Below are 9,576 nucleotides of genomic sequence, written 5' to 3' on the forward strand. Positions count from 1 at the left end.
AGAGAGAGAGAGAGAGAGAGAGAGAGAGAGAGAGAGAGCTGGGTCTCGTCCAAACCCCCTGTGGACCTGTTGAGAAATTACAAAGGTGTGTGTGTGTGTGTGTGTGTGTGTGTGTGTGTGTGTGTGTGTGTGTGTGTCCCACCAGCTTTCAATTATCTCTCTCCCCGTTGTTGTTGTTGTTGTTGTTGTTGTTGTTGTTGTTGTTTTCTCCACATCTTCAGCCGTTCATCTCGGAGTCGGTTTCGAGACAGAAATGTTCTCCTTGAAATCGGCCTCGTCGCGTTGGAGCTCTCGCCAGCGGCTCCGCTGGAATATTATCTTTTTACTAATTAATGCCCATGTTCAGAGCACGTGAGCATATGGCCGTGCCATTAGGTGTCCAATTACCAATTAGGCATGCGCTATACACTGAGTTAAATCAGGCTCGCTCTTTCTGAGGCTCCCTCTCACGTGATTTAATCATCTTTTGGTGTTTTTATGAGCAGCCTGAAGAAATACATGAGGAGAGACTCAGTCAGAGTAAGTAAAGTAAAATGATCCAAATACAAGAAAACATTCCAGTATTTAAAGCATTGCTTTTCAGAGAAGACTTTTATGATATTATAGGATTTTTGGATCATTACTGAATCATATAATGTGATCACAGGGGAAGGCAGGCGGTGGAAGAAATATTGAAAAATGAAAATTAACTACATATATTTTACGTATGAAGGACTACGTTCAGTTTGCTGTTCATAATGCAGTTTTATTATGATCATGTTGTAACTGAGGGCTGAGGACTCAAGAGGCCAGCAGGTGCCGAGGAAAGGAAATGTGCTGGAGGAGACGACTAGGAACCAGAATACAAGTTGGCACCGAGACGCCGACCCGAACCCGTCACACACAACCGAGAAGCCGCGAGCAGGAACAGGAACTGGAACAAGAGCTGGAACAGGAATAGGAGCAGGAACAGGAGCAGGAGCTGGAGCAGGAAGAGGAGCAAGAACAGGAGCTGGAACAGGAAGAGGAGCAAGAACAGGAACAGGAGCTGGAGCAGGAAGAGGAGCTGGAAAACAGGAGCTGGAACAGGAACTGGAGCGGGAACAGGAACAAGAGCTGGAACAGGAGCAGGAGCAGGAAAACAGGAGCTGGAACAGGAGCAGGAGCTGGAATAGGAGCTGGAACAGGAGCAGGAGCTGGAATAGGAGCAGGAGCAGGAACAGGAGCAGGAGCAGGAACAGGTGCTGGAACAGGAGCTGGAATAGGAACAGGAGCTGGAACAGGAGCTGGAGCAGGAGCAGGAATGGGAGCAGGAACAGGAGCTGGAACAGGAACAGGAGCTGGAACAGGAATAGGAGAAGGAACAGGAGCAGGAACAATAGCTGGAACAGGAACAGGAACAGGTGCTGGAACAGGAGCAGGAACAGGAGGCAACACTGTTGTGGTGGAGGAGGAGGAGTCAGCTCCGTCGGGGTCATGGAGGGATGGCGGATGCCCTGGCGGGAGGTGAGTAGGACAGTGGAGAAGGTCTGAGGCCATCTGGTGGACAGGTAGAGAATGGCAGTGAGTGCAGAGCATCTTGGAGATACAACACGAAGGACACGACGATGTATGGAAGCCCATTTCCGCCACAAAAAAGAAGTCATAATTATGACAACAAAAAATAAGTCATAATTAAAAAAATCCTAATTATGACAAATAACATTTTTTTTGTCATGATTGTTTTGTCATTCCTTTTTTTGTTATAATTTTGACTTTTTTTTTGTCATGACTTTTTTTTGTCATGATTTTTTTGCCATGACTTTTTTTTTGTCATGACTTTTTGTTTTGTCATGATTTTTTTTGTCATTACTTTTTTTGTCATGATTATTTTTGTCATGACTTTTAGCGGTCGCCCCCTTTGAGAAACACAGCAGCAGCTCCATTGAAGCAATGCTATTATCTGTTGAGCTAACAGTTAGCTTGCATAGTTAGCATGTTAGACCAGTGAATGTGAAGACAAGCAGCGCATGAGCGCTTACTATCTCATAATTTAGACTTTTTATGAATCAGCAAGGAAAAAGTTGAAAGGAAAATGTCCAGAAAAAAGGCTCAAACTTTAGTATCTCTGTATTAAAAGTTAACACATGTTTGTTAATGTGTGTTTGAATATGCAGACGAGGCTTTATGTCATCAATGTTCATGCTAATGAAAGATTGGATGAAGGCAAGTTCAAATTCTTTTTGTCGTTGTTTTTTTATGACATTTTTAGAGTCCAAGGTTTTTACAAATGGGAACTTTGGATTTCTCTTTTCATCAGTCAGAAAACACTGTCAACACCCATACAACAAAATTATGCTTTTAGGGATGAATGTTGCACAAATCAATCCATGAATGCTAAAGTCTGAAGTGGCTCAGAGAAAAAGATCAAGAATGAAAATGGAAGAAAAAATAATAATTTTGAGAGAAAGTGACTTTAAAGATGTCAGTAAAATGACATTCCCCGGGTGATTACCTCCTATTTATTTGTATAACAAGTTTTCTGAAATGTGTGTTTAATTATGCAAATTAGGTATTTTCTTGTGCCAACTTTTAGTGGATTTAAAAGAAATCTCCATACTCAAATAGACAAACATCCCGGTGATTAATTCACTGTATTATGGATGTGTTCTTTCAATTAGTCTGAAAAAAGAGCAAAAGCAAAAAGCACAAACTCCATAAGTGCATGAAAAACAAGCTTTCTGCCTGCTGTGTTTCTGCCCCTTTAATACTCAAAGTACCTCAGTTGTGTACTTCATCACAGTACTTGATACTTCTGAATGTACTGACTGTGTGCATGGTTGCATAGTGCAATGCATGATTTCATAAACAGATAACATGTTTTTGAAGGAACATTTTTATCTGAATGGGACCTCGTTAGGTCACATGTTGAGTTTAAAGTACATCACATGTTGAGTATAAAGTACATCACATGTTGAGTATAAAGTACATCACATGTTGAGTATAAAGTACATCACATGTTGAGTATAAAGTACATCACATGTTTAAAGTAAAAATATATGTTGATGAGTTTAAAGTACAATATATGTTGAGTATAAAGTACATCACATGTTGAGTTTAAAGTACAATACATGTTGTTGAGTATAAAGTACAATACATGTTAAGTATAAAGTACAATACATGTTAAGTATAAAGTACATCACATGTTGAGTATAAAATACATCACATGTTGATGAGTTTAAAGTACAATACATGTTGATGAGTATAAAGTACAACACATGTTGAGTATAAAGTACATCACATGTTGATGAGTTTAAAGTACAATACATGTTGATGAGTATAAAGTACATCACATGTTGAGTATAAAATACAATACATGTTAAGTATAAAATACAATACATGTTAAGTATAAAGTACAATACATGTTAAGTATAAAGTACATCACATGTTGAGTATAAAGTACATCACATGTTGATGAGTTTAAAGTACAATACATGTTGATGAGTATAAAGTACATCACATGTTGAGTATAAAGTACAATACATGTTGATGAGTATAAAGTACATCACATGTTGAGTATAAAGTACAATACATGTTGATGAGTATAAAGTACATCACATGTTGATGAGTATAAAGTACATCACATGTTGAGTATAAAATACAATAATGTTAAGTATAAAGTACAATACATGCTGATGAGTATAAAGTACAACACGTCAGCAATGTGCTGCAGCGATACTCCAGTGAAGTACCTCAAACTTGTGCGTACTGCAGCTGCTGTACTCCGGACAGAATAACGACGCGTCGCTCTTTTATCAGCCGCCATTGAAATGTACTCAGACAACGCAGCCTTGAATAAAACATGACTTAAGTATCTCTGGTTCTCTTGTGCCGTCTCTCATCAGCAGCGCGCGTCAGGACGTCTTCAGCCATTCAGGATGTGCGTCTCTTCGTTTCTGTTGTAAATGGCCGCCGTTTGACCTTCTCTGACATGATTACCCTTTTGACCAGACGTGCAGCGGTTCATCTCCCAGAGTTCCTGCCGGGTCGTCCTGCCAGCCGAGGTTAACACTTCATAATGTTTCCAAAGGGATTCAGATACGGCCCATTGACTGCTCTGGAGGCCTTCAGGCTGTTGCGTTACCCGGTGGAGCGTGAGCGCTAGCGAGACGCCGCGAGTGCTCTTCTTTATTGTCTGTTTCATTATGTTTTGGAAACATCAGCTGCGTCAGCTTGACACGTTCACTTCCTCGACTTTATCTAACCTTCCTCTTGTGTTCGGGTCGGCGCCGACCCGCTTTAGTTCAAGGCGTCAAAGAACCGCATACAATGTGTTTACTGCATCAAGGTGTTTCGACTTTGTCGGGAACCTCCAGTTCAACACAATACCAACAAACAAAAAATGTTTCACTAAATTATAAAATGCTCCGGTTGAAATTACGACCTTTGTGTTGTTAGGGTCGGTTTCGACCCATAAAAATAAGATTATAAAACAATAATTAAAGCCAAAACTGAACTCATAAGTGCCAACACACTGACAGCTCCTCTCCATCACGGGAGCTTCAGTGGTTTCTCATTTCTCAACACAAAGAGCATCCTCTTCAGCCATTTGACCATTTTATAAAAACTGAAATCGAGATTTACTGACAAAGAAAAGGCCCAGAGGCCCTCGCCAAAATATTAAAACCAGTATTTTCATGGATAAGGAAACCTAACAAGGTAAAGAAGAGATGAGAACATCGTTTTCAGTGTATTTTACAGCTGATTTAAGACACGGCTAACACAGGGCACGAGAACGCTAACACAAGAGGAAGGTTAACCCTTTTTAACTATGTGTGTGTGTGTGTGTCTGTGTGTGTGTGTGTGTGAGGGGTGTGTGTGTGTGTGTGTGTGAGGGGGGGAAGAGCGGGTCGTCCTTGAAACACAACGGCAGCAGTTCGATTCCCCGTCTGCGTGCGTTGAGGCGTCCTTAAGCGGCTTCCTGAAGTTCACTTTCATGTCGGCGAATGAGTGCAGCCAGATGGCAGACACACACTCAATGTGTGTGTGTGTGTGTGTGTGTGTGTGTGTGTGTGTGTGTGTGTGTGTGTGTGTGTGTGTGTGTGTGTTATCTCATAATTTTGACTTTTTTTGTTGTTGTCTTAATTATGACTTTTTTTTGTCAACTTTTTTATTTTTTTGTCATGACTTTTTTTGTGATTTTTTTTTTTGTCATGATTTTTTTGTCATGACTTTTTTGTCATGACTTTTTTGTTATGATTTTTTTTTGTCATGACTTTTTTTGTCATGACTTTTTTTGTCATGATTTTTTTGTAATTTTTTTTGTCATGATTTTTTTTCGTCATGTTTTTTTTTCGTCATGATTTTTTTTGTGATGATTTTTTTTTCGTCATGACTTTTTTTCATGACTTTTCGTCGAAATTATATATTTTTTGTCATGATTTTTTGCGTGCGTTGAGGCGTCCTTGAGCGGCTTCCTGAAGTTCACTTTCATGTCGGCGAACGAGTGCAGCCAGATGGCAGACACACACTCAATGTGTGTGTGTGTGTGTGTGTGTGTGTGTGTGTGTGTGTGTGTGTGATGAGAAGACAGGGCTGATGATTGACAGGCAAATAAAACTAAGGCGCCGCCCCGATAGTTCGTCCCTCATCGGGTTGCGTTGTCCTGAGACGTGTTGGACTGCTGCATCATGGGAGGTGATGCTGAGGTGCGTGTCAGTGGAGGACCTCTACAGCAGCTCGTCTCTCGGGACCAGGACACACTTTCTGTGGAGTTCAAGTGAGTTTCACTGCAGCCGAAAACAATAAAAAAGCTCATCACAAAATAAATAAACAAATAAATACCCTTTTCCACGGGGACGAGATAAAAGCCTGTTTCCAGCTTTTAAAGATTTATTCGCTGCATCCAGCGCACAAAGCAGACGGGGCCAAGCAATCAGACTTTACTGTCGTGTCTTTTCCTTTTTTTTTTTGGTTGTTATTTTTAAATCCAGGCGCCTTAATTTCTCAAAAACGCATCTTTGGTTTTTCTAATCACAACCGTACGCCGGAGTCGACTGTATCCTGATCTGAAACACTCAGAATGGAAATGTGTTACAAATCTCAGTATTATGCAGTTCTTCAAAATAAAATATGTGCAGGAAAAAAAAAACACTTCCATGTCGTTATTTGACAAGAACGAGAAAGAAAGCATGGTTTGCAACTCCTCATAAATAAATATGATGCTGGGAAACATCCTGCAAAGACGCGTTCATTTAAATAAACAGACGTTCAGATGAGATCCTATCAAGCAGGAGACGTCGCAGGACGTGTTGCTGCCTCGCTTCGTCTGTCTGGCGCCGGCGTTGCATTGGTTCTCTGGCGGCGGCGTGCACAGAACGAGCGCTTCCTTGCTTTCACCACAAAGTGTTTCACAGAAGCAGAAGCGTGGCGGCACGCCCGGCGGCCGATGAGCGACACGAGCGCAAATAATCCACTTTATTGTCTTTGGATTATGGAATTTGGTGCGAATCATCGAACTCCTTTTGGTTTTCCTCGGCGTGTGCGTCGCCACTTGTGTGTGCGTTGAGTTTGCGTGTCGTTTGCAGCGTCTGCTTCACACCCAGAGAGGTGCATGAAGTGTGTGAAGTGAAGGTTAGAGGTGACATTGTGGAGTGTGTGTGTTCACTCATGACACTGATTACATGTTCAAATGTTTGGTCACACAACTCTTGACCTGTCACAGAAATGTGATCGACATCAAAAATGGCATTCAAGGAAATTATTACCAACAATTTCCGATCCACTTTACAGTCACCACAGCGTTTTTTGCCATATGAAAGCGGCCCTATATATATATATATATATATATATATATATATAGAGAGAGAGAGAGAGAGAGAGAGAGAGAGAGAGAGAGAGGCTTTTCAAAGCTTTTGTGAGGTCGGTAATGCATTTCACATGTTTCTTTACGGCTCGAGGATACACACTGTGTTGGTGAGTAATGTTGAATACAAATTATAATAAAAACAACTCAAGGTACCTTTGACAACGTGTGTGTGTGTGTGTGTGTGTGTGTGTGTGTGTGTGTGTATGTGTGTGTGTGTGTGTGTGTGTGTGTGTGTGAATAGCCAAAAGGTGCACTTGTAGTACAAAAGACAAGAATGAAAATCAATGTATTGGATGTATTTTTCCTATTTAATTCAAAAGTATAGTGCTCACTATTCACAAATGTCCCTGCAATCAATAGTGGACGAACGTAGACAAAAGCAGCTTTGTTCATGGGACAAATCCCTCTTAAAGGGCATGGTTACCGTGTAAGTAGAAGTTGTGCGCCGTTCTTTGTCTGTGAAATACACAATTGTTGAGTAATTCATATCACAAACGCCAGAGGAAACAGATGCATCGTAATTGCTAATAACATAAAAAGGTCCACTCAGCAGATCTCAGCTAGATGTGTCTGCAACAACCACTGCTGCATTGTGCGATTGAATGAATGCAACCCAAGATTGGCCAACCTCCCCCCTCACACACACTCACACACACACACACACACACACAAATGTGCTGAGATGCATTGTGAAACACATTCAAACTGTAAAACAAGCGACAATGTGTGCAGGCTGCGGCTCAAAGCCGTCACACAATACATTTATACAATCTTGCCGAAACCAAATTTAACACACCGTGCACAGCAGAGAACGCACTGGTGGCTAGCTGTTAGCTGCTAGCTGTTAGCTGTTAGCCAAACACAGCGTCCAAACCGCTTCCAGTGTGTGAAGCGATGGCTCAGGTGTGTTGAGTCAGAAAGCAGTCAAACATCGAACAGACGATAAAAGGTGCTTTTGAGAAAACGCAGCAACCACTCGAGGTCCTTGAGCATTCACCCGATGCTGAGCGCCAGGAATACGAAGCTTTCTGCTGCACATTCACACACACACGTACTCAGATGATAACAAACACTACAATTCCTTTAAAGATACACCAGGTTGCAGACAGAAGCCTAACAGTGAGCTATATGATTTATTGTTCTGGTCATCGGACTCAACTGCAGATGCAAACGTGCAATAATCGATTCCACATCAGATCTCCGCGCGTCGCGGTCGCACACATGCAGGCAGCAGCGCACGTGCGCACGGGAGCAGCGTCAGGAGGTTGTACATTAGCAGTGGATGTGGTCGGGAGCTCGTCAACATAATCTTTTCATCTCTTATAAAAGCAGCGCACCTCCCACCGGCGCGTAATGACGGTCATGTAATGGAAGAGAGAGAGAGAGAGAGAGCCAGCTCCCCCTTTAAGGGCAAATCATGTTCTCGTGTGAGAGGTATACAAATATGTGACACCGTAATGGCGAATAAATGGAAATACAACACCTCCAAATATTCCTTTCGGGGCTGCACTCTCGCTGCAATGCGAACGGAAAGGACTGATCCTCAGAATGATCACGTGGAAAGACTCAACTGTGGGATGTACTGTGTTCAATGTACCAACTGAAGAGAGAGAGATTCAAGTATTCACAAGGCTTTTGAGACAGTTCAGTCAATACCAAGTCATAATCTGGGGAATCTATAGCTTTAATCTGTTTTTAGTTATTTAACGATATGAACGTAAATAACTGAAAGCCTGTCTGTGGCTTTCACAAACGCTGCAGCACTGTGCTGGTTGGTTTTCCCCAATTATTTGTCTTAAGAGGAAGAACGAACCACTCGTCGGCCTCTGAGCTTTCGTCCAGGTCGGACTGATGAGCTCCTCGGAGACGCGGCGGTGGATTCAGGCTCTCAGCGGCTCTGAGTGTCTTTTGTGAAACCCGACTGATCCAAGTTCAGCTCGTCAGGCTCATTGGAGACGTTTCAGGACGAGGAACCTTTTATTGAAACCGACGCTAAGATGTCACGCGAGTATTGGACCGAAAACCTCCTGGTTTAAGAGTGTTTGGAGGCAGAAAACCAACACGAGTGAGTCTCCGTTCAATAATTCCACTTGTGTATTTGCACTACGCATATACACATTATTAATATATATATATATGCATCTGTCTGAACATTATTCAGGACACTGACCACCATCATTGGGGTTCAAACCCCACCTGAGGGTCACACACTCAGTAATGCATGTAAACATGTAACGTACAATCTTCCAAATTTCAACTTCCGCGATGGCGCGATGGCGGCCATGTTCTGATATTAATGTGTTAGAAGTCGTTAAACATGGACGACGTCATGAAAGTGGCGTCGCAAACGTGTCACAAAGGAGGGAATCTGCAGAGGAGAGCAGATGAACAGAGGGCTGATGTCCGAATGTTTGGTCTTTATGTTCCTAGTTACTTGTTGAAAGACCTTAAAAGAGAGTTTATCATCTAAACACCTTCACCAATGATTTAAACATAGAGAAACATTATTAATTATGCGTTATTAAGCTGTGATTTCACTGCTCCGGCCACTTCAGATCAAAATGGCGGCATGCGACCCCTTCACTAAAGGAGTTTGACCCCTCTGTCTTAAACCATGATATTATTTGATTTGATAACACACACACGCTCACATGCCTCCTGCAGCGAGTATTTTCAGTTTTCTGAACCCCTGGACGAGGACTTGCTCAGGTGTTCATGAGCACGATGCATCTTCACTAAGGTAAAGTCCT

The sequence above is a fragment of the Clinocottus analis genome, unplaced genomic scaffold (assembly GCF_023055335.1).
Source record: "Clinocottus analis isolate CAN_PGR_092001 unplaced genomic scaffold, fCliAna1.0.p SCAF_13, whole genome shotgun sequence".
Lineage (NCBI taxonomy): Eukaryota > Metazoa > Chordata > Actinopteri > Perciformes > Cottidae > Clinocottus > Clinocottus analis.